The sequence below is a fragment of the Streptopelia decaocto genome (genome assembly GCF_964273445.1).
Source record: "Streptopelia decaocto genome assembly, chromosome: 7".
NCBI classification, from domain to species: Eukaryota; Metazoa; Chordata; class Aves; order Columbiformes; family Columbidae; genus Streptopelia; species Streptopelia decaocto.
In genome coordinates, this window is record NC_138661.1 from 49,041,725 (window position 1) to 49,067,536 (window position 25,812).

General features: G+C 40.9%; 1 protein-coding gene across 6 annotated transcripts in view; it reads right to left on the reverse strand.

Moving 5' to 3' along the window:
• PPP6R3 (protein phosphatase 6 regulatory subunit 3) overlaps positions 1-21,941 on the reverse strand; it is a 59,905-nt gene extending 37,964 nt beyond the window's left edge. For 3 of the 6 annotated variants that reach the window (XM_082058608.1, XM_082058607.1, XM_082058604.1), the window contains exons 1-2: positions 21,786-21,940; positions 9,571-9,642 (exon numbers count right to left, since the gene is read on the reverse strand). The gene's annotated coding sequence lies outside the window, so the exon portion shown is untranslated. Of the gene's footprint in view, positions 1-9,570; positions 9,643-14,812; positions 14,949-21,268; positions 21,387-21,785 lie in introns of those variants that run through there. The other 3 variants (XM_082058606.1, XM_082058605.1, XM_082058609.1) reach the window with 3 other exon arrangements.
• Between the last annotated feature and the right edge of the window lie 3,871 nt (positions 21,942-25,812).

A 25,812-nucleotide genomic window follows, 5' to 3' on the forward strand; every position in this document is an offset into this window, starting at 1 on the left:
CCTTGCAACCAGTTGCTACTGAGACAACTGTGCTATCAGTCTATGATAGATCCAAGGAACTGCTGATTTCATCTCTTAAGCTCAATATAAGAATTCACTCTGTTACTCCCTCTCTAAAACAAGGCTTTTATATGACAACCTCTGACACAGTATCAGCTGGTCTTATGTGAATGCAGAATTTAAACTGATTAAAAGAGATACTACAGATAGAGACCACTAAGAGAAAGCATCCTTAAAATTGGAAGGAGCATGGTTTTGAGCAGTACTCAAATAAGGAAACACTCCTTTTGCTTCTTTAGTAACTGCCTTCCATGTGTGAAGAATTAATTATGTTAATTACTGCTGTGCATTAGCAACATCACCAGCTGCAAGGACATGTAATTACCACAAAGAAAGTAGGTGAATAGTACTATTTTAGCCAGAATACTTCTGTAAGCTGCAGGTTGTATGCAGAAGCAAGCTTAAAGACAATAATCAAACTATGCTTTTGCCATGCACTGTTATAAAAATCTACAAAAACTAGAATATAAATATCTTATTCTTATGCAAAGAGGTCAACAGCTTTAAACATTTACTTCCAAATTAAAATTGATTCAGCATGCACACTACAGCTACTTAGAACAGTGGACTGTAAAATTTATTATAGTCGTTGAGAAGTTTAGAAAACAGATACAAGTCCAAGGATCCAGCAAAACCCTTATGACTCTCTTCATCAGCAAGACTTCCAGTATTTGACCTAAATATTGAAAAGCCTGGTATACTCACTATGAAGAAGTTTTAACTGATTTTAGGGTTTTCATTGTTGCTTTAATCATTACACACTGATCACTTAATACCACCTTACTTTGCTTAGCCTTTTGTGAGAGGCTGTAAGCATACTTAACTGCCCCTAGATCACAGAGCTTTCTGTTTAAAGATATGGGAGTCAAACAAAATAAATCAGGAAAAGATCCAGATAATTTCACTTGCAATATCAGTACTTATGATCATCTGAGATCCCACACAAGGATTAAGTGGTTACAAATAAATAAAATTTATTTACTAAAAGTATTAGTAAACCTACAGGCAGGGTTCAAAACATCTTAGCTTACATCAAGTTATAGAAAGTCATTATTAAAAACACCAGCTTGTGGGCAATCAGGCTACACAGAAAATTACTGTAAGCAAGTGAAACTAGTGCATTATTAAATTAACAGACTTTTTGGTTTTTAAGCCTCTAGAAAGACCAAATCCCTCTCCTTGCCCCATTTAGTGAAAGCAGCATCTTTACAAGTAACCACTACCAATGCTAACTTCAGACATAAATCCCTCTACAGCAATTAAAGCTCATTTCAGTAGCTTCTATGTATTTGTTACTTATTTCAAGAGAAATTCAACAATGGAAAATAGCAACAACAACAAGGAGGCATACTACTGCAAACATGTTGCTGCATTATTTCACAAACTGTCTCCCAAGCAAGCTCTTTTAGGGGGTCCTCCCTCAACATGTCAGGTGCTGGCCAGAAATTATTCCATCACTTTTCAACAGGAGCCCAGATCCTTTGAAATAAGGAAAATAAACAATATAAAATGTGCCAAAGAGGAAGTCCAGGAACCCTGAACAGAATTTCCTTGGGTGATTATCTAGAATCAGCCTACCATAGGTCTGAAGTTTTAAAACAGCTGTTATTCTTCCCACAGTTCTACCCTCCCTCCCAAAACCTATCAATTCTGAAATTCTGAATTATCTTCATGCTTTTTCAAATTTCAGTCCCATTCACAGTCAGAATTAGGCCTTATGTCCACAAATCAGGAGTGCTCTTCCCAAAATGTCACTAACTGGAAATTTAGGACAAACTCCACAGGTCAATCGGATTGTGTTATTCCCCATGTACAAATACATCAGCAATGTGACCAGAAAAATCACATTTGGTTTCAATGCAAGATGCAGAAGACTGCCAAATACAAGGCATTGCTCAAAATTAGATACTACAAGAAGCAAAATAATCCAGGATACTATTAAAATTATCAGATGTGGAAAGAAAAATTATGGTAAAGATAGTAAAGCTGCTTCAGATATTTGAGCGCCTTTTTTAACTTGAGTTAGCTTTCCATAATCTCAAAACTCCGAGCAAGCGAGACTAACAGACTTCCAATTCATATAAGCAGAACTAAAAGTTTACATCAACTTGCTAACGTACAAGTTAGACAATTCAAGATCCCAAGGAACACCTATCATTCACAAAAATAGTGCTTTGTTTTCTTAGTTAATATTGTTAATAGATTCTTTCTTCTCCAAATGAATGCCTAAATGACATTACATGTAACAAACACCTGACTTAAATCTAAAAGAAAGTTCACCAAAATGAAGAAAGCCTATCAGCTCCTCTGAGACACAGGTAACTGAAATTCTCACTATAATTGTTTGATGAAGGGAAGAAATAAAGCTTAGAAGCAATTCTTCCAGACAAGGAAAAATTGAAGTCTTCTGACTATCATAGCTGAAGAAAACCAGAGTGTACATATTTTAACAGTAACTAGCCTGTGGTTAGTCTAGGGGCCAAATCCTTAATTGCCACATGCATTTAAAAAAAAAAAAAAAAAAAGTAACAATTGTATCACTAAGTTTATCTGTAGCTTTGAGTTGACCTAGCCATCAAATAACTTTCATGGATACAGACATTCCTGTTTTCAAGCTACAGGACAAACACATGAATTCTAGCCACACAAGCAGAGTTTTATTTTAGGAACGCCTCTTATATTGAACCTTTTACAAAACAGACTTGTTGCTTTAATAAGAATAAGAAAACTATTAAAGTGCTCATTTAAGTTAAGCTTTACGTAAAACAAACATGAGAAACATACTTCACAAGGAGTTAATTCCAGCTTGGTACCTCATACCTCTAACTAACAGTTAAATATTATTGGTAGCTGCAAGTATACATGGGCATCTAGAATAACTAGAAAGGACTAGAAGGACCTCAAGCTTGCCAGCTGAAGGCTGTTTTACCTGATAACTGGATGTTAAATGCATATACACAGAGCTTCCAGTAGGAACTTTGTAGATATTACAGTAATACCCAATTTCATTCTTCAAGCAAGAGAAACTTTTTTAAAAAAAGTATATCAGCGTCAAGTTGAAGATTCTGTAATATATGAAAGTCTGTGAGATGCCAGAGTTGTAACAAGGATTGTATTATAAAAAAACTAAACTGAGAATGTAACTCAGTTTTCTCTATGTACCACATTTTCTTACTATACAGTTCAAGTATGCAGATTAAAAAGAAATTATTTTCGCATAAACTTTTCCGTGATTGAAACACATCCTAAATTACATAGCCTCCTTCAGAAAAACAGGTTTTAGCAAATAACAAAGGACAACTTTGTTGGATGCAAGGAGAGAAACCACCAAAGGAGTCCTTGACATCCAGATACTTCACGCCCTCTCAGCCCCTATGGGGCACAGGGCTGGGGACACTGCATCACTTGCAGGGAGCCAGGTCAGTGGAAGGTCAGTGAGAACCCCAGACTCTTCTGCAACACTGTTGCCACCACCTCATGGAGGGGACCCCAGGCACAAAATGAAGAGGGTGCTGGAGGCCATGCATGCAATGGGAGGTAGAGGGCAGTTCCTGTGCCCAAGGGGCAGCAGAATGCCACAAGAGAGCAATCTCTAGGAAAGGAGCCCTCAGCCCTCCTACCCTCCTCCTTTCCCACATGAGGGTATCTTTCAGGCCACAGCTGCCCCAACTCCCAGAACAGTCATGTTCAGCCACATGCATCACCATCACAGTGGCCTCCTGATGCCAGGCTCTATAAATACACGGACCCTGGGAGCTAGCCAACAGTTCACTGAGCTTCAAGGCCCTCAGCTTTTGAAGATGACTGGAGAAAAAAAGGTCCCACAACAGTAAAGTGAGAAGCTACATAATTTTGTGAGGGAAGACAGATAGGTGGTTGCAGGAGACACACGAAGAAGAGGCAGCATCATAGTGGGGGCACCATCAGCCATATGGTAGTGATGCACACTGCTCATATGGCTGATGGTATGGAGCCCATGGATGTGGACCCACCCAAAGATCGAGAAATTATGGGAGTGGATCCACCTCCAGCATGGCTAACCCTGGTACTACAACACCATGCCAGGGCTCCCCTTCATGACACCATCAACACAGAGGAACACCTGGCCAGCACCCTACCATCAGCTCAGCCTCTGCAACAGATCAAGCCAAGAAGGTATAGACAGCTGATCTTATAGAGAAGCAGAACACTGCAGTTCTGCTAGGAAGATGTGCTGGCCTGCAGCATTAAGGTCTCTTCTAGGTGCTTCATTAGGAGCTCTTTTCAAGGTTGGTAAATAAAACACAAAACCAAAAAAAAAACAAAACAAAAAGACAAGAAACAACAACAACAACAAACAAAAAAAACCTCAAAACACAACAAAAACAAACATGGAAAAGCCCCAAACAAACAACAAACCAAGTAAAAACACTCTTATTTGGTACTTTTCCAACTGCATATGGACTCTGTCCCCTCCTGGTCTCCCTAGTCCATGAAAGACACTAACGTGTGAGGTGTGGGCCCAGCCCAGGGCCTTCGAGATGGTAAGAGGCCAGGGTACATGGCACAGAAGGACACACTAAGAGAACTGCCTTTGGTCATGAGGGTGGTAATACACTGGAGGAGGTTGCCCAGAGAAGCTGAGGATGCTTCATCCCTGGAAGTGTTCAAGGTCAGGTTAGCTGGGGCTTTGAGCAATCTGATCTAGTGAAAGTTAACTGTCAGCCCCACCTCTGTGCCTGGGAAGACCATAAAACATTATTCTAGAAGCTGAGCTAAGGTACACGGAGGACAGGGAGGTGACTCAAGACAGACAGCATGGCTTCTCCAAGGGCAAGTCCGGCCTGATCAACTTAGTGGCCTTCTATGATAAACCGACTACATCAGCAGACAAAGGAAGAGCTACTGATGTAATTTAGCTGGACTTCTGTCAGGCTTTTGACACAGCCCCCCACAACAATATTCTCACTAAATTGGAGACACATGAATTGGATGGACTACTCAGTGAATAGGAATTGGCTGGATAGCTCCATCCAGAGTGGTGGTCAATGACACAATGTCCAGATGGAGATCAGTGACAAGTGGTGTCCTTCAGGGGTCTGTATTACAACCAGTACTGTTCAATACCTTCATCAATTATACAGATATCAGGACTGAGTGCACCCTCAGCAAGTATGCCATGACTCCAAGCTGAGTGGTGCAGTTGATACACCTCAAATATGGGATGCCCTTCAGAGGGACCTGGAAAAAGTTCAGTAAGTGGGCCCATGTGAACGTCATGAGGCTCAACAAAGCCAAGTGCAAGGTCCTGCACCTGAGTCAGTGCAACCCCCAGTATCAATACAGGCCAGGGGATGAAGGGATAGAGAGCAGCCTTCTAGAGAAGGACTTATGCATATTGACTGGATATGACCTGACAAGGTGCACTTGTGGCCTAGAAGGCTAATCAAAAGAAGTGTAGCCAGCACGTCAAGGGAGGTGATTCTGGTCCTCTGTTCTGGTGAGACCTCACCTCTCCTATGAGGAAAGGTTGAAAGAGTTGAGGTTGTTCAGGCTGGAGAAGGCTCTAGGGAGACATCACAGCCTTTCAATAGTTAAAGTGGGCTTATAAAACAGATAGGGATAGACTTTTTAACAGGGCCTGTAGTGACAGGACAAGGGCTAATGGTAACTACATACTCTTGAGCAAAATGCAAGCAAGGGACACCACCTGGCAGTCCTGAGACATCAAGAAAACTGCATGAAGACAGTAATTTTCATAACATCCTCTTTAATAGCTGCCACCTCCTCTACCTAATGAGGATGTAGTTTATCTATTAAGTAGGAGCTTTCACTCCCCTTTCAGACAAGGGGAGAGAATCATAGAATAGCTAGTTGGAAGGGACCACAAGGATCATCTGGTCAAACCTTTCTTGGCACAAGCAGAGTCTAGACAAGATGGCCCAGCACCCTGTCTAGCTGAATCTCAAGTGTTCAGTATTAAGGAATCCACCACTTTCCTGGGGAGATAGTTTCAATGGCTGATTGTTCTCATCATGAAACATTTCCCTCTTGCGCCCAATCGGAATCTCCACAGGATTAACTTGTGCCCATTAACGCTCATCTTTCCTATGTGACTCCTTGTAAAAAGCAGGTCTCCATCTTCTTTGTATCCACCCTTTAAATACTAGAACATGGTGATGAGGGGCCCCTTAAGCCTTCTTTCCTCAAGGCTGAAAAAGCCCAGTTCTCTCAGCCTTTCCTCATATGGCAGGCTTCTCAGTCCTTCAATCACATTTGTGGCCTTTCTCTGGACCCTCTCCAGCCTGTCACATCTTTTTTGTATAGTAGGGACCAAAACTGAACACAGTATTTCAGGTGTGGCCTGACAAAGCACTGAGTAGAGCAGGATAATGACTTCTTTGTCTCTGCTGGTGATGTCCTTGCTAATGTAGCCCAGCATCCTGTTTGACTTTTGCAGCAGCACGCTGTTCACTCATATCGAGCTTGTTGTCAACTAGGACCCCCAGGTCCCTTTCCACAGACCTGCTCCGCAGCAGGGTAGACTCCAGTCTGTGCTGCACTTCTGGATTATATTTTCCCGGGGCAAGATTCACATTTGTCCTTGTTGAATTTACTAAGGTTCTTGTTAGCCCACTGTTCCAGCTTATTCAGGTCACCCTGCAGGGAAGTGTCCCACTTGCTCACTCAATTTGGGGTCATCAGCAAACTTCACAGGGTACACTTGATCCCAACATCCAAATCACTTATGAAGATGCTAAACAGTGCTGGGCACAATATCAATCCCTAGGGGACCCCATTCATGACAGGTTGCCAGTTTGAAAAGGAGCCATTTACCATCACCCTCTGTGTATGGCCTGTCAGTCAGTTTCCCAACCACTGCAGAAGTCTAGAAGGTAATGCATCAGTTTCCCTAGGAGGCAGACCCAGGAAGCTATATCAAAAGACTGAGAAAATCCAGGTAAACACCATCCACTGCTTGTCCCATGTCAACTGAGCATGTTATTTTGTCCTAGAAGGCAATCAGGTTTGTTGAGCATGACTTGCCCCTGGTGAACTCATGCTGGCTATTCCCAATCACATGCTTCAACTGACTTGTGATAGCCCCCAAGAAGGAACCTGCTATGACTGCACAACAGTTAAGAATTGACAAAGAAGTGAAATCACTTCCACCCTTATTTATCACACTGGCCTCCCTATTTATGTACACTAGCTGCCACTTCTAACTAGGTCAGATCTATCTATCTATATATATATTTTTATATAATATATAGACAATACATATCCATCATGTGCATATACATACACACAATTTTACTGAACACCCCCCCAAAAAAAACAAAAAAAATCAACTGCTTTAACATCCTGAAGTACATAAACAAATCCAAACTAGTTAATGTTTGATACTGTCTCTCACAGTATTCCCCTGGACAAGATCGCAAGCACACAGCTGTATAAACACACAATGCAGTGGGTGACCAACTGGCTGATGGGCCAGGCTCAGAGGGTTCTCGTAAATGGGGTAATGTTAGGCTGGCAACCAATGACTAGCAGGGTTCCACAGGAATCCATCTTAGGGCCAGCACTCTTCAATGTTTTCATAAATGACATGGACACAGGACTTAAGGGACTGCTTAGTAAGTTTGCCAATGACACAAAATTGGGGGGAGCTGTTGACACTCTCATGGGAAGAGGGGCCCTGCAGAGGGATCTGGACAAACTGGAGAACTGGGTAATCACCAACCACATTAAGTTCAACAAGGGCAAATGCCAGATTTTGCACCTGGGACACAGCAACCCCTGCTGTACCTACAGACTGAGGGACGAGATGTTGGAAAGCAGCTCCATGGAGAGGATCTGGGAGTTCTGGTCAACGGGAAGCTGAACATGAGCCAACAGTGTGCCCTGGCAGCTGAGAGGGCCAACTGTGTCCTGGGGTGCATCAAGCACAGCACTGCCAGGCAGGTGAGGGAGATGATTGTCTCACTCTACTCTGCAGTGGTTCGGCCTCACCTGGAGCACTGTGTGCAGTTCTGGGTGCCACAGTATAAAGAAAGATATAAAGTTGCTAGCAAGTGTCCAGAAGAGGGCTACAAAGTTAGTGAAGGGCTTGGAGAGGAAGCCATATGAGGAGCAGCTGACTTCACTTGGTTTGTTCAGCCTGGAGGATACTATGCTGAGACCTGATCACAGTCTACAGCTTCCTCAAAAGGGGAGGAGGAAGGGTAGGTGCCGAAGTCTTTTCTTTAGTGATCAGTGACAGACCCGAGGGAATGGCAGAAAGATGCGCCAGGAGAGCTTTAGGCTAGACATTAGGAAAAGGCTCTTCACCCAGAGGGTGGTGGAGCACTGGAACAGGCTCCCCAAGGAGGTGTCACAGCTCTAAGCCCGTCAGTATTCAAGAAGAGATTGGACAACGCCCTCAGACACATGGTGTGATCTGTGGGGTTGTCGCATGCAGGGACAGGAGTTGGACTCGATGATCCTTGTGGGTCCCTTCCATCTGAGGACATTCTGTGACACCAATCCCTCTAAATGCAAAAGGGTGTAACTGTCCAGCTAAAGCACAAAAAAAATCAGCCAAAACCTATAGTTTGCAATGAAGTTAAAAGCACAATTTAATACCAAGTAACAACTGTATCCTTGTCAATTTCTGCACACTCTGTCAAACCACAGGTTAGCAAGTGTTAATAAATACCAATCTTAATTTCCTGCAACCTACAAATTAGACACTGATGTCCCCTGCCCCAGCAGAAAAAGATGAATCATTTTCCAGTAACTCCACTTCAACAGCCAGACATTTACACATTTAAAATACTCATTGGTCACAAAATTCAGTTAAGACTCCTCATATTTTGAATTCTCCTAATTATCTTCAAAACAGAAGTGAAGAGATCTATGTACTGAGAAAAGCAGATGGTTCCATAATATTATAATAAAAGCTAAACCATGCATAACTACTCAAAAGACAATTTTACACTGGAGCAAGCAGATACCAAAAATTCAATTGCAGAAGATAGTATTACCATACTTCAATATAACAACCTGTAGTGCTAAACATCATTCATGCCTAATGTATGTCAGTTCATGAGCACATTTGCTTTGAAATTCTTCCACAGAATTGGAGGCTGGGCAGCAGATACACCTCCTGGCACAAAAGCAATGAAAATGCTCCCTGTAAAACAAATAGAATAACCACAACTATGTGTCTAGATGACCCCTGATTGTAAGAACAAATGGAGGCAGAGAAAGCATACAGTACAACAGCAGAGTGTGTTAAAAGACAAAGCTAGAAAGAGCCAGCTAGAAAGCAGCCAAAAAAGCTGCAACAAAAGAGAAGGAATGGCCAAAGTCTGAACTGCAGAACGAAGAACAGCTTAGGTGGTAAATGTTAGTCTACAGAATTCAGGCAGATAAGCCTTTAATGAACATCAGGGAAATGAAACCCATTTTACGTGGTTTCTGAATGCTTTAAGAAGCTTCATATTTGCAAAAGGCTAAATCTACTGGTGAAGTTTAGTAGTTTCTTACCTGTTAAACACAAAAATCAGGAAACCAGAACTATTTGTATTCTCTCAGGCTCCTTGCCCATTACAGGGTATCCTGGAGGAAAAAAAAAAAAAAACAAACAAACAAAACAACTTTCAATCTACAGCAGGATTGAATTAGATGAAGCAGATTTTTTCCTACAATGAAAAAAAAAAAGAGATTTATAATTTAATATTGTTAACAGGTTCTATTCAATAGCTCAATAACTGCATGAATACTAAACATTGCTTTGCAAGGAATAAGACATATGAACTGAAGGAGGAAACAACTTGCTAGGAAGAAAAGTGTCAGTTCAGTGCAGTAACTCAGAGAATAAATTCAAAAGCAGCTTGTCATCTGGAAGACTTAAGTTTATTTTTAAACTGACTTTGATTAAACATCCCGTTTTACTTTTAGGAGACAAAGGAGGAAACTTCATTGTCTCATTGAAATAAATCTGCCTTTATAATCTGTACTTGACTGTTGAATCTAACATGAATCCAGACTTTTTTTTATAAACTATTAGCAATTTCATATGAAGCAACATCTCAGGACCTGAAATACCCATTATTAGTTTTTTGCAGCAGTCTCTTTTGTCCTCATAACTATTCTCTTGTTATATTAATACCTGATTTATCCACAAACCTGCACAGAAATAAACATACAAACATTAAGAGTTCCAGTTATTTTGGCGTAAGTCTGCATAAACAATTCAGCCAGTTTGTATTTGAAAACAGTTTAATTTAGCAAAAACCAATACAGTTCACATACAGACTTACAAAGCAACCATCTAAGAGAGCAGTCACTTAAAATTCATCATTAAGACAACCTCTCCTTTTGATAGTTTAATTATTTCAATGAAAAGCAAAGTAACATTAAAGAGCTTAATTAGATATGCGTAACTGGCTTCAGAGTGATACCTGCCCATGCTTTGGTCAGCACTAAACAGGTAAGAAAAAGCATCTTATGAATTGATGCTTCTTTCTGATGTAGCTGTTTCTGGCAGTTGTAAAAGCAATTTTTAATAGAAAAAAAATAACCTCCCCTTTCCACCAGCTACAGAAGATTTTATGATTTTGCTTTTCAAAGTAGGTTTCAAGCAAGACAAGACTTTTGTTTCTTTTGGGAACATGGCTAATTTTGTTCATGGGAAAAAAAAAAGTAGAAGTACTAGCAACTATGAAGGGCAGCAAATATAGTAGCATGTTCCTTAATTCATGTCAGTGACTACCTAGTCTGCTATCAGAGTTCCTCACAAATATATCTTCAGCTAAAAAAAAAAAAAAATAAAAAAAATCCACAAAACCAAACCATGCACTTCAAAAGTATTCTGCCAGAAAAAAATTATTTAACTTTACACCTCCCACGTTAAATATAAGAAGCTGTGTCTTCAAAGCTGTTTCTCCATCTTTGCCTTTAATAGACAGGCTCTGTTAACCTGAAGAAATATACTACCAAAAAAATCCTCTTCAATGAAAATAAACTCTTGTATTCCAGTTTAAAAAAAAAAATTGTCCAATAAATGAGGGTTTTTTTTCTTAGCTTTGTTAGGGCTAGTGAGTTTTGTGGCTTGAAATATGTTTGTGATTTCCAGGGGTTCTTGAATTAAAAGCCACCACATTTGCATTTTATTCAAAACAGCACAAAGACTCCAAGCCCTAGCATACACAACACTAATCACAACTTTCTCTAAGGCTATTTTAGTAAGCAGCATGCACATGAACTGAAGGTCCATGTAATACACATACTGTAACACTTTCAAAGGTCACATGTTTTTCATCCTTAGACCTTCAGGTCCACATGTCAAATAGACTTGCTGATCCCTTGAGTCAAGTGACTAACTAAAACAGAAAAAGTAAACAAGTTTATGGACTTAAGTTTGCTTTACTAAACTTTCCTTGGTTATTTCTGCATTTCACACCTATGTTCTGAAGTAAAGCTCCAAGAAGGGAGAGAATACCACTTAATTATGTGTGAGCAACATAAGAAGCCTGCTTAGCTTAACGCACTTTCAGAGGTGTTTACAAATTCCTAAGGCATTGTCCAGAGAGACCTGAATTGGCAGTAAACCTATCCAAATGAAAGTCACTATCATAACTCCCCTTACAAGGATGTCTTTCTGATATTTCTCTATTCTTCCTCTCATATGAAAAACAAAATGGAAACCAAAAGCAAACACCCCCTTTCCTCCCCCCCAAACTTCATTGTCTAAATACCATTGTTTAGCACCAGAACAGTCAGCTTCCAAATTCCAAACTGTACGATTATATAGGAAAATAACAACATTAGTGTAACTGAAATTAACAAGATACTAGCAGTGCAGGTATTTCAGCACACCCTAGGAAGGTTGTTCCACCAGAAGCCTGCCATGGTCAACCAGGACCTTTTCAGTGCACCTCAGTCTACAAGAGTAGAGAGCTTGGTAGTGGTATGGATGGTTTATTGGATCAGACTGCTCACCTCCACAGCACAGATTAGCTATTGAAAAGAACTGCAGTATAGATAAAGGAAAAAAAGTAAAACCACAGGAATTCCTTCCTTAAAATAATAATAATAATTTAAAAAAAAAAAATCAACTGATTGAATGAGGTTCAATTCTACTTAAGTCTGTTTTTCCTACATCTAGGGATGGCTCATATCAGCAATAATAGTTCAGTCACATTAACATGGTACTTCTGTCAGGTGGAAGTGGGGCCATAATGGAAGGTATCAAAAATTTAAACCTGAAGATAACATGCAAAAAGCAGAATGGAAGTATTTTCATGTATACATATAACATTCAAATATGAAACAATGAAAACATGTGCACATGTTTATCTGATATACCTGAAAAAACAAAGAAAGGCACAACTATCCACTTCATGTGAAGTGCAATAGCATGGTAAGGTCTGTTCTGAAGTATTGCCTGATAAACTTCAGTTATGCTTTCTTAGGTAGAGAAGTTAACCACTACGTGACCAGTTGTCATAAATAGGACTAAAACTTTATTAACACTTCATGGACTGGAACATCTACTTTTAAAACCATCCCATGCATATCTATTGACCCAAACACTGAAATTAAAAAGGTATCTTTGCTTATAGAAATCAATTTGTACGTCCTGGTAAAAAAAAGTGCAAGAACTGCAAGCTACTGAATGCTGCTCTTACATCAATTCATTCCATGCATTCAAAACAGTAACTTATATAAGGTACTGTATCTGAAATAAAGATGCTATATAATGTTAGTTTTTTGCAATGTAAAACACCTCAGTGAAAATATTCCAGTTTCATTTTGCAGCCCCTACACCCCCATCATGGGGACAATAAGTCTGACAAAACCACCAGCAGAACATCAGCATCTCTACAGCAAGAAGCAGTCTGGACGCAACTAATAATGGGAAGCAGAAGCCACTGAATGGTTTACTTCTATTACCTCTTTGGACCATGTCACACTCAGAAGTACAAGTGTACACAGTACAATACTGTGCTTCAGTGAAAAATACCTTTTTTTTTTTCTCTTTTTTTGCCACTGGTTTATTGGCCCAGAAATATCCCCCATGGAAGTTACAGTCTAGCAATACAAAATTGTTTAATGGTAATGCTTGAGGCAGTGCACTATGAAATCATCACTTAAGACTCGTCATTCTTCCTTAACACACTTCTCCAAACGTCTCGCAGGAAAAATAACGTGTCTTCCTTGTAAGCCCGAAGACATGAGCGTTCTAACAGAAGTTAATCACGATCATGTCTTCCCAAAAGCTTCTATTTAAGCAATGCCTTGAACAGATAGTCTTCAAAGAAAATAAACTCAGCCTTAAAATGATGTCCACAGCCATAATTAAGTACAGTGGAGACAGATGAAGTGCAGAGAAATCAGTGCATCTGATCTAGTCCAAAATTCTAATTTTTCAACTAGTGAAGTTTATAAAACACTGCATGATAATCAAGACAACTTCTAAACACTGTAAGAAGTTGCTCACTTACGCCAGGACAAACTTTGAATGCTTTGTCTATTAGCTCTGAACACCTTGCTTAGAGGGAACATTTGTACGCTGAAGTGTCACCATCCACAATCAGAATGAAGACCAAGATTGAAATGCCATCCAGTCTCTGTCAAAGACTGCTATAGGAAGATAAGCTGGCCATGCAAAGAAGTCCCAACAGCATCCCTTGCTGTACAGTCTCCTTCTGTTGGGTCCTTGACACAGAAATTACTTGGCAGAAGTCTGACCAAAGTGAAAAATATATTTGAACAGGTGACAAACAACAGTTGGTAGAAGAAGGCAGGAAGGAGTTTTTCTGCCAAATTCACATGCCGAATCAGCTCAAAGGGTCTGTCAATCAGGGCCACCACAACCAAGAAGAAGGAACACACCGTTAGGGACAGGGCAATCAGGATTTGTGTCTTCCATCTTTGCTCCAAATTATATCACCTTAGGCTTGCTACAGGATTGCAGAGTAAAAGTTCACCTGAATCTGATGATAAATAAGAATAAGACATGTAAGGCTGAACTTGGACAATTCAAGATCAGTTCTACTATTGTCTCAACCACCAGATAATATGCAAGTATAAATGAGTCCTTAATTCCTGCACTACTACTCTGGAAATGTAAAAATCAGTAATGCTGGTGGACTGTTTCAGCAGTCCACTTTTTTTTTTGTTTGTTTAAACATTCAAGGAAAAACTAGTGTAACTTAAGGAAACAGCCTTAAGGTTAGATGCATTAATTTTAGCAGAGGTTTCTTAGGCATTTATTCTATTCTGTTTCAGTTAGTACTCTCAAAAAGTGTGTGGTCTTTTTTTCCCCCAAGTGTAAGAATCTACCATCAGATCACAGGGATACAGTTACCATGTCTGCAATGATGCTGTGCATGACCTGAGCCACATCTTTAATTTCCAGCATTTCACTCAATCTGCCCCACTCCACACCATCAGATAGAACATTGCTGAAAAGGAGACGAAAGGACTACTGTTTGAGCATGCTTACCAGTATTTGGCAATAATATGATAAAGAGTTCTTTGAGGTAGTACCAGAAGTAGTGCTACTAGAAGGCAATATGGCTGCATCAAACACTTTGCTGTACCAAAGCTACTCAGTCCCATCTCTCACATCCCACCATTAATCGAAGTATATCAGCATGCTAACTGGCCACAGAGTTTTTGAACCCAAATCACTACTCTGCATTGTACACTAAACAAAAGCATATGCATAACTGGCTTGGACATTTCTAGCAAGAAACTGTAGTGTATCAAGTAAACATACCCATTTTCTCTGAAAATCTTTAACTCTTCAGATAAACAAGTTTATCCTCCTTTTCACCTCATTGATTAGACCTTGAAAGCTGGATGCAAATCAAATGTTGGGCCACATGAAAATATGTAGTTCTAGAAGAGCAGTTCTAGAAATTGTAGAAGAGAAATGAGAAGCCAAGCAACATAACAAAAGATCACTGAGAAGGCATTTTGCACCAAAGAGTTTCAAGTGTCTATTAACTTATCTTTCTTCCTCCTTCCCCTAGCCAATTCATGTTTTGGAGAAAATCACTAAAGTAATTTGAGTTTTGCCACGCTGTGCTTTTACAAACGATGCACATTGCAATTACACCACATTTTTCAGCCACAGATGCCTCTGGTGCCTCCACTGAACAAAAGTATGCTTTCCCCATGGAATTCTTCTATTTTGATAGAAAATACTAGAGGAAAAAACAAACAAACACACACACATACATGCCCCCCCCCACTTCCCCAAGATTGCCCAGCAGAATAAGCCACCTTCTTCCAACTGCAACACACATCCTACTTGTGAAGAAAAAAAAACCCTAAAGTTTTATATGGAAATGCCAAACCTACTCTGTTTTCTCTGTAAGTTTCAAAATAATCTTTTTTTAAAGCTCTACTTCAATGCTTCTCCCTGTCAAAGGAAATTATAAAGTTTTACAAGTATCTAACAGTTACTTAAAATTAAGCACAGAATGTTACTATCAACTCGCAGCCATGACAGCAATTATCTTTTCTTACAACCTGCAGAGCTCAACAAGTGCAGTGGCATTACATTATCTTTCATCAACTACTGGATTTCTATCTGCATTGCCTTTAAATCTTCTTCCATTTCCCTTCTTTGAAGGCCAACTTGCTAAAATTAAAACAGCACACTAATCACTACAGTAAAGGCAAGCAGCATGAAAAGACACATTTAGTTTTGGTTTTTTTTTTTTTTACGTTGACCATTAAGAAATGCAGACCTCTCACTAATGTTATCTTTACCACCTCCTTCATCAGACAAATTTCATCTAAATACTATTTTCAGCATACAACACCTTTTGCCATTAAATGTGGCATGAAGCTATAACGAAGAGCCCATCATCAGCATCAAGTAAACATGGAAAGATCCTTTGACAAATGCTTGCTCATCACAGCCAAAAGAACTAACTATTTCATAGCCAGGTCAGTCTAACTTCCACAGCTCTCACCCATGAGCAGGAAAAAAACTTTCCAAAATGCTATTAGCCCTCAGAATTGCCTTGAACAGTGACAAACTCCCCCCTTCGTAACAGCCAGAAAGACAAACATGGAAGATGGGAATGCAACTCCTATGCTGTTGCAATTTTCAAATGGACTTCCATCTGAAATGCATGCTGACCACTATCAACATTAATCTGAAGTTGGTTTCCTGTAGATGCAAGCCACTTACAACATCCAGGAAATCCACCTACTCAGAAATGGGTATGTTCCTGCCACCACTACAGCTTTGTTTTAGCAGTCTCTATAGAGTTTCCATCCTTTTTCAAAATGTTTGGTGACAATATCTAAACTTCTCAAATAAATGTAATCTACTATTTATTATTTTCTTGAAGAGTTAGCTTCCAAAGATACTTGGATATCTCACAAGTCCATCAGGGCAGCAACAGACTAAATAATGTGAATTACTGTAGTTCAAACCAGTTCTAAGGTGTCCAGCTGAGCTCTGTAGATCAGAGGCTGGTTAAAGCAGTACATAGTGAGTAAGAGCAGAATATGAAGAAAGCCCTATGTCTGCTTTAAAGGTAAAGTTACAGTGTGTTTCACAGAAAGAAGAGTTTTTTTCACCAAGACTTTATGTATGATTTTTTGACCTACTGCAACTCTTAGTAAAAAACAAACAAACAAAACAAAACACAAAACACCCACACACACCACCCCTCCCCACCCCAACCATAAAACCCACAAGATTTGTTTTTCATTATATTTACAAAAAACAAGAGCAAATAGCATTGGTTTTTTACAGTTTCTATACAAGACACACTAATTGTATAACCACTCTGGTAAAAAGATGAAAAAATCTACCCTGTGGAGGCAGCAGCTGATACTTCTTTCATAACACAAGTAGCACTGAAGTAACATCCATTTGTAGGAAGCCAAGCCTTTAGAAATGTCTATTACTCCTTTGTTTTCTGCTTTCATTTGACCACTCAAACCAGTTACAGGACAATAAAAAAAAAAAATGATGTAATCATATCTTTGGTCTCATTGCCTACCACCACTGTATAAATCAATAGAAGTTTTATTAACTTGCTTTTGATTATCAATTAAGGCACTACCACAAGTGAGAAATGTGCAGCACCTAGCTGGGGACTAGCCTCTTATGCTTCACTCTTCTAGAGAAGCATAACGTATATTTACAGAAAACATCCTTCTCTCTACTACTGGTTTGGGATATAATGAGATTCACTCCAAAAATCTCTAGTAGAAATTAAATCTGCACAACAGAATCCTACTTGATATACTCAGATCCAGTTAGAAATTCTACCTGTGGTCGTTCAAGGTGAGGATTGTGTCACTGCATAGCAGGGACGAAACAGGCCCAGGGTTACTTGATACATAATAACAATGAGAATGCTTTTAGTACTGGAATTGCTATATTCTGGAATATAAACTCAGAAACAAGTCGCTAGTTTTTACTTCAATAACCATTGGAGGTTTCCATCCTCAATCCCAAACATGTTTTGTTACCAAACTGGAAATCAAATTGCCCTTTCACAAGCTTCATTCAGGGCCTGGCCATCATAAAAAAGGCTTTAGAGTTTTCTTCATGTTTATAAGTATTTTCCAGCACAACTGACAAAAGCTGGCCTATGGTCTTTCAGTGCTCATTTTCCAGAAGATTCAGTGAACACAGGATGGAGACCACGAGGCCACACATTCCATCTCCTTGCAGATGCACAAGTTAGACTGTGTAAAAATGCTTGGAACAGTCTCATTCAAAATGAAATAGGAACGTTCTCAAAACTTCCTTCAAGGAAAATAACTAACTAACCCTCAAGTTTCATAGGTGCTCTTCCTAGCCCTTTTGTCAATGTGCCTAACACCACATACCACCACTCCTGCAGAATATGTTATAGCCTGACTGTTCCATCCAGTTGTACACTTTTGGTATTCTTTCCATTGCTAGCATACAACACACTGCCTAGATTCTGCTACTAAGCATTCCAAGTTTTTAATTCCCAAGGAAGAGGAAAAGTAACATCCATTTAACAGGATTAGAGGATTACTATACAGAGTAACAGCAAGAAGAAAAAAGGGTTAGTCAGGGACTTTTTCACCCACGCCAAACCACATATACCACGTTAAACATGCTTCTTCACACTTTATGGAAGTTACTAAATAAACAAAGGTCATGAAGAGCCTTCTATTTCTCAGTAACAGATTTTTTTTTCCCCAATATGTGTTTTACAGACAAGTGAGGTGTTAACAGTTTATACCAAATGTCTTCCTGATCCTATCAATTCAGTTTATCCCATTTCCTGAGAAGCGTCCCAAGCTAATTATTGAGTCACATATAATACCCCAGAGTAGTAAAATATTTTACTTTAGTTGCTTAGTAGTACATGGTTTCTAAAACAGATGCTGATACTCTGACACACCACAAAACCAAGTAAACATGCTGTGCAGAGCTTTCAACATTATGTTCATACTCTGTATTCATTTTCTGATGGATCTTTCAGGCTTGCCTCCCACCCCAAAAATTACAGGATCAAACATCATCATTAGTTTCCCCGAGTTCCTGACTCTCTTCCTCCAACTCAACAAAATGAGACAAGATATTATTTCTCATTTATTCCTACTTGGTTTATTATTGTGGAAAGTTTTGCCAAAAATAGTGGCTCCACATATTGCTCTTCAGATAATCCAGTTAGACATCTGGTCTTCTGGAATTCAGATGTGGTGTCTACTTCGAGGTAACACACTATTCCTAAACCTGACATATCAAATAACAGAGTAAAGAGTCACAGATAAAGTTGATACTATGAGAGTCAAATCTAGATGGTAGACAGTATGCCTGAGGCATCCTAACTTACTACAGAAACAGATCACTATGCTCATACTAGTGCCCCTTCTGCCCAAGCAAAAAAGGTCACAGTTTCCATCATAGCTTCCAAAGACCGTAAGAAGTGAATATGCAAGCCTTCTACGTACCAAGATGTTGGGTAGTCTGCTGGAACACTGAAGCTAGAAATACCTTCATTATACTGATACAGAGTGATCTTAACTAAATGCAGAGCTCAGTAAATACATCAAGGCTTCTTAAACACTTGACAAAAGAGTACATTGGTGGAGATAAAGGAGAGTAGACCAGACAGTCCTTCAAAGCTTTTTTCCCTTCTGACTGTTTCAATCCCATACTGGTTGTTTTTGAGTCAGCTCTTCAGCATCTCATAGTAAGTACATGCATTTCAAGCTTAAGCTGAGTAGACAAGCAAAGTCGTTGAATCATAACAAGAGAGTTCACTCTTCAACCATCTGTTCATACTAAAACAACATACATAATTTTCTGGTTTAATACCACTACATTCTGATTCTGTTCTATTAATTCACTTGAATATCACTCGTAGAACATCACCTGATTCTCTGACTGGTATAAAGGCTATAACATCACTTCTGTTAAGTGGAAGAGAGAAGGGTTCTTGAAGGTGTCAGATTTTCTCACTTCAGCAAGTCAACAGAAGTCAACAGTTTGCAGGCAGTATTGTGAAGAGAAACTATTTAGTATCTCTAATTTGATAAGAGAATAATAATGGCTAGTTAATTTATATTTAAAAGAATACAAAGATATCACAGTCACAGTAGTTTACACATAAATATAACTTGCTTCCAAACAAGCTGTAATACAACTACCCTACTTAAAGACATTTTGGTTGAAAAGGCCACTTTTTCTGAACTTCTAAACTTCAGCTTTCACTTTAACTCAATGTTCTCCTTAAGTTCATTGAGAACAGACCTCTTCAACAGTTCTTCTGGCCAAAATAAAAATCTTCTGGTAGTATTAGAAGACAAATTCCTTTAGTCACTCAGGAAGTGCAGGATTCAACACTGCCTACGCATTCTGCTTTTCAAACAGAAAGCAAGTAAGTAGTATCACCTCTGTTCAAGGTATATCACAGATGGAGAGGAAAAAAAAATCACTTAAGTGAACTTAAACAAGTACTTAGAACTACAAACTGTCAAGAAATAAACGTGCAGACTGAATATCACATTGGCATGAAGTCTCATTGACAAGTTCTATACTGCAAGATAATTCTGTACTGTTCTTTTGTAGTGTTCTCTTGCAAGCTATGGTTAGTTAGTCCATGCCTTGCTATTGAAAACATAAATAACACAGAGCTAAGTAACCACAGACTCTTACTAGAATGCACGTTGTACTGAAAATACACATATCAGTGTTCCAAATAGGTTATTTGAACTGCAACAGGGAGACTTCCCAACTTCCAGTATTACTGAAGAAAAAAAAAAAAAGCCCACATGTAATTTGTGCAGTTCACAAGCTACTTTAAATACTACCTAGAAGTTTTAAACCAGCTTAATAGTCACCAATTAAAAAAAAAAAAATCCACACAAAACCAAACACACATCACACTGTTAGAGTACATTTAGACTCCTTCCATTAGAGGAGATTTTAAACCGAATACTACTAGCAGTAACACAACCTTTCATTTAAGTCGTCAACATCTCACAAGGAATACTTTCTAAAGCTCCTCGCTTTCTCCACACTCCTCGCTCAAAAGCTGCCCCGGAACGGCCACAGCGTTCCCACCCCTCTGCGTGGCTGCCGGTCAGCTCCCCACCCGGGATGAAGCACCACTGATTTAGAAAGTACTTACGACCCAGTCGTAAGTTTTCTGCACTATTCACTACAAACACTTTTTTAAAACAGCAACACACACCTTCAAAGTATCCTACTGTTTTAACTTAAATAGCATTTACCCTGACAGAGATTATCTTTAGCCTCAGTTGTACTTAGTGCAATAATCTTGTGTCTCGTGTGACATAATTGCCTCTTCTACTTCAAGAAACTTTTAGTGACTAAAGAAAGACAAAACCTAAAGAACTGGCAGGTTCAAAGTCAGATTTTGCCATAAGTATTTAACAGGAGTTAAAACTTACCCAAACACTGCTACACTCTTAAAAACAAACAAACAAAAATAATCCAGTAGCATCCTCACAGAAATACTGAGGCACTGATTTAAAAAAAAAAAAAAGTGAACGCAAAATTATCTATGAGTAAGGCTTATCTGTTTTATTACCCGAGAGATAACAATGAAGACAGAATAAAGTTCTTTAAGTTACAGCAACAGAACACGGGACTACCGGGGGAGGGAGTAGTGCAGGCAGTTTCCCCCATTTCGACAACACTTCACCCAATTTATAGCTACTCCGGTCTACCGACAAACACAGCGCTGCTCACCATACTCAGCCGCGCCACAACTCACTCCGCGCCGCACCAGGGCGCCAACACTGCCCGCTCAAAAGCTGCCCTGGAACGGCCACGGCGTCCCGGCCCCTCCGTGGCTGCCGGTCAGCTCCCCACCCGGGATGAAGCGCCACGGATGCCAAGAAGAACATCTGGGGCAGCTGCCGAAGGACGCAACGTCACAACCACGAGAAGAAAGGGTAGGCAGGGTTCCTTTCAAGCGCGGCCCCGTCCTTCCCCTACGCGGCCAGGCCCCCGGCACCCCGAAACCGCGCCGTCGCCCTGGCCCGGGCGTTCCGGGCTCAATGGTGCGCGTACGAGGATGCGCCGCACACGACAGGCCCCAGCAGGCCCACCAGGCCCCGGCCCAGCGGCACCTGAGGAGTGCCCGGAGCCCCTAAAGCGGAGGGGAGCAGGCGCCAGGCCCGCGCCGCCGCAAAATGAACCGGCATCGGGATGCCGGTCCGCTCTAAACAGCGGTAGGGAGAGCTCACCGCTATCCCACCCATACCTCAGCAAGCGCGTCCCCCCGCCACAGGCCCCAGGCTGCCTCCGGTCAGGCGGGAAAACCACCACTTGCCACCATCACCGACACTCTAAGATGGCGGACATATCAGCTCTTGCGAACCCTCCTCTCCCTCCTCCCTGGCTGCCAATCATACCGTCCCAACACCACCCTCCTTCTCGGCACGCGCCTTTCTATTGGGTGGTGTACAAAGTTCGGCTTCTCACTGGCCGAGTGGGTGTCAATCACTCAGCTATGCGACTGCAACAGGGTCGAACAAGGATGGGGCCGGGCTCTCGGCTTCCTGTTGGCCAGTTAACGCATGGGGCGGCTGCATCTCGCTTCCCACCTTCCCGACTTAGCAACAAGGAAACGACACCCTGACAGTCGTTTCTCTCGCCCAATAGAAAAAGTAGGCTCCTTTTAAAAATAAACCATTTCCGCCCAATCCCGAGCTGGGGCATCCACACCCAGCAGGAGGCCACAGCGGGAGGGATGGACGCCTGTGGTGGCGACCTCTCCGTAGCCATACCCCCTACGCCTCGCCATTGGCCAGCGCATAGAGCCACGCCCCTCAGGGCGCGGCGCGGGCGCCAAACTGCCTGACAACAAGTCAGTGGAGCCCGCGCAGCCTGGGAGATGTAACTGGATGAGGAAGGGTGAGGAGAGGGAGGAGGGTAATCAGCTCAGATGGTAGAGCAGTTGCCTAGCATGAAAGAAATGGCGGGATCAGTGTCCACAGGTAGGGCCTCTCTTGGTCTGAGCATCCATGTGGATGCCTGTGGGACTTGCAACTCTTACCTAAGAGCTGGCAGTATATTTTAACCAAAGTGCACCAGAATAAATGTGTGTGAAAACCCGGGAAGGCAGCTTTGCAACCCCAATTGGCTAAACCCCACTGGCAAGAACCTCTGCTCAAAAGCTTGGGTGAAGAGGTGGCCTCGTGTGCCCCACAACTGGCAAAAAAACCCCACTGGCAATGCAGTGTTTCATGCCCTGTGTCACAGGCACAAAACACATTCTGGCTAGCCAGGATGCCTGCAGCCTTCCCTCACAAACCCTCCTGATTTACCTTTGCTTAAAATGGTAGTGACCTGCCATTGGCAGGATGACATACCCATCCCCAGAGGAGGCACTCTCCTACTGTGGTCAACAGTACTTTACCTGTGGGCAGCAGAGCTGCCATCAGGTCTGTTGACTTGTTGGGTTTCAACAGGTTTTGTCTGGTTTTGGTGGGCTTTTACCTGGTTTCAATTTGGTTTTGCCTGTTTTTAGTGTGGTTTTGACTGGTTCTATTGCACGTGGCTCTTGAAGAGCTGTGGGAGGCTGTTGTTTGGAGGTGGAACCAGCAAGGCAGGGGAGTGCCAAAAATGTCTGGTTGCACTCTGGAATGGCAGTACTGGCCTGGTCACCACCTTCAACTACTTTTGGTGCCTCATCCCTGGGACCACCTCAGTTTTCCTGGAAGGGAAGGTGCAGTTGAAAGGGGCTCTGCTGAGCCCATGCTACTATGCCTGACCCAGCGTGGCAGTTCTGCCCTTTACATTTTGTGTGTTTGGGTTTTTTTCCAAAGTTTAGGGTTGACTATGGTGTTTATGTATTATAAAATGTACGCCTGTCCGTGAATGAAGGTGCATGGAGGGGACACTGTGTAAAGCAGGGAGTCACCTTCTAGAGCAAAGGGAGGCAGCCTGTCTGCAAGTCCCAGCTCCCACACCTGCTGTCTTCTCCGTGCCTCTTCCCAATATATAGTATCAGAGCCAGGAAAACCTGTTGTTCTCCTTATCAATTGACATAACAAACTTTCTTGGGGGCTTGCACCATCAGGCCACTGCAGCACCATGATAGCATGGTGTTAGCAGCTCTTCATCAATGTGTGTAAGCAAGCAGCTGAGGTCATGTGGTGCAGTCCACGTGCACTAAAGCGGATTTTCCATCGTGCTAGCATTTACCTTGCCCATTATGAGGGTGGCGTGTGCTTTCTGTGAATGGCGGCGGAGAGCTCTGTTTTATAAAGAGTGTGAATAATGCATGAGGTAATTATTTTTTTTATATTTACATATATTTGTTTTGATAGTTACTCATTATAATATGTTTAAGAAGATTAACAGATATGCTATTGTTAAAACAATGACTTATTTATTTACAGTGGGGGAAGAAACAACAGAGCTGAAAGAACCTAAGGATGGGGTAGCTCTTGTAGAGCACATGAGAACTTAAGGGTAGCACAGATCCCTGTGTTTATTTCATATACCAAAGGAATGGAAAAATGATACATTTCTTTAATTTCATTATGAATCAGCAATCTAGGATAAAGCAATGCTACTTTGAATAACGTGTCTTCAGGTCTTTCACATGCTCATCTGACATACAAAGTTAAAACTCAGTACAGCTGTACATCTTGCTGCAAATCAATGACCAACTCAGCAGATTAGCTCCCATTAAAACAAAATTATTGATATTACAAAGAGACATAAAAATTGAGGGTGCTGCTGCAGAAAGAAGCATCTCTTTCAGGAGAGAAACAGTGAATCGAGCTAGAAATAGGCTCAAATCTTGGGCTAGAAGAGTAGGGTCTTAATGGGAGCCTGTCTCAGCATAAAGCATCTTCAAGTTGTTTTGTGGACAAAGGGAAGATGTAATAGGTAAAGCTGTGTGTTTTTCTTTCTGTGTATACCCTCCCTTTCAGAGTAAGAACTGAATTTTGCCTGCAGATGAGAGGGAGATCACATCTTCCACTTCACACTGGCATTGTGTTCAGGGACTTTAAAGTTGGATGTGGGCTGCTTGGAGTTCCTCTGTTTTTTATCACTTTAGAATCATAGACTACTTTATCTAGTCCAACATCTAATAAATACAGAAAGATAGGTTAAGATGCTTTCTTGTAAAGAAAAGGTAGCCATCAGATTTATTATATAATAGCTGCAAACACGCTAACATGTCCTAGCCTCTGTCCATGTACAAAGCAGAAACTCTTGCCAGATGCTCAGGTGCTTGGTTTCACAATGCCCATTGCATAAAAGGCGGGACATGGTCTCAGCTTTCTTTTTGTTTCTGTTTTTTTCCTACAAGTTGACCAACCTTTGGCTCCTGTGCTTTCTGCAGCCATTACTGGTTCTCCCAAAGACTGAATCATAGCACAGCAGCCAACCTTGCTCACATTACCCTTCAGCATATGGTGGCACATCCTTATTTCACTAAACCTCTGTAAACAGAAGCCCTCCCCAAGTCATGGGGCCAGTGGGTTGCTTCCATTAGAAGGAGATTGTTGACAACTGGCTCAGACACATTATCATCTTATTTTGCCTGAAGAAATTAATAGAGCTGCAGCAATTATGGATGCATGTGATCTTAATGTGTCACAAACACATGGTGAAAATGCAGCAGCATGAAATGTGTTTGCTGATCCACTGGGTTGTGCAGTTAGGTCTTGAGTGTAGAGCCTGATTTTGTTTTCTTTTTCATGCAAGCAGATAATAAATCAAATAAAATGTAGTAATAATAAAATGTACAAAAAATGTTTATCCTCAAAACAATCATCATGAAATGAGACATTGTTTCTTTTTTTCTTTCTCATTATTTCAGCTGGTGCTCAGTCCAGAAAGCTCTCTAGGCTGTATTTGTTCCACATCTAGCAGTGAGTACCTGCACTGACCACAGCAAATGGAGATTTCACAATATAAGTATATAGAGGCAGTTCAGGTTGTATTGTCAATTGTCAATGACAGTCTGTACAAACTACATTGCCCTGGAAACTGCAGGCAGGGAAATAATAGGAAAGAATGGTCTGTGGGTTTAGATAGTGGATAAATTAAAGTATAATGTTAAACAGCATTCTCAGGACAAACAGCTAGGTTGTTAAAAGGGTGATGAGGTTATAACCTTTAACAAGTACCAGAGGCAGTATCTGGAGAGAGGATTAATAGAGTGTAGAACAGCTACTACAATAAAATAGGTAACTACCAAGTATATAGTACAGTTTTGACAAGCATAAGGCTTGTGTTTACAACAGAGTGCTGTTAAACTGTGCTGA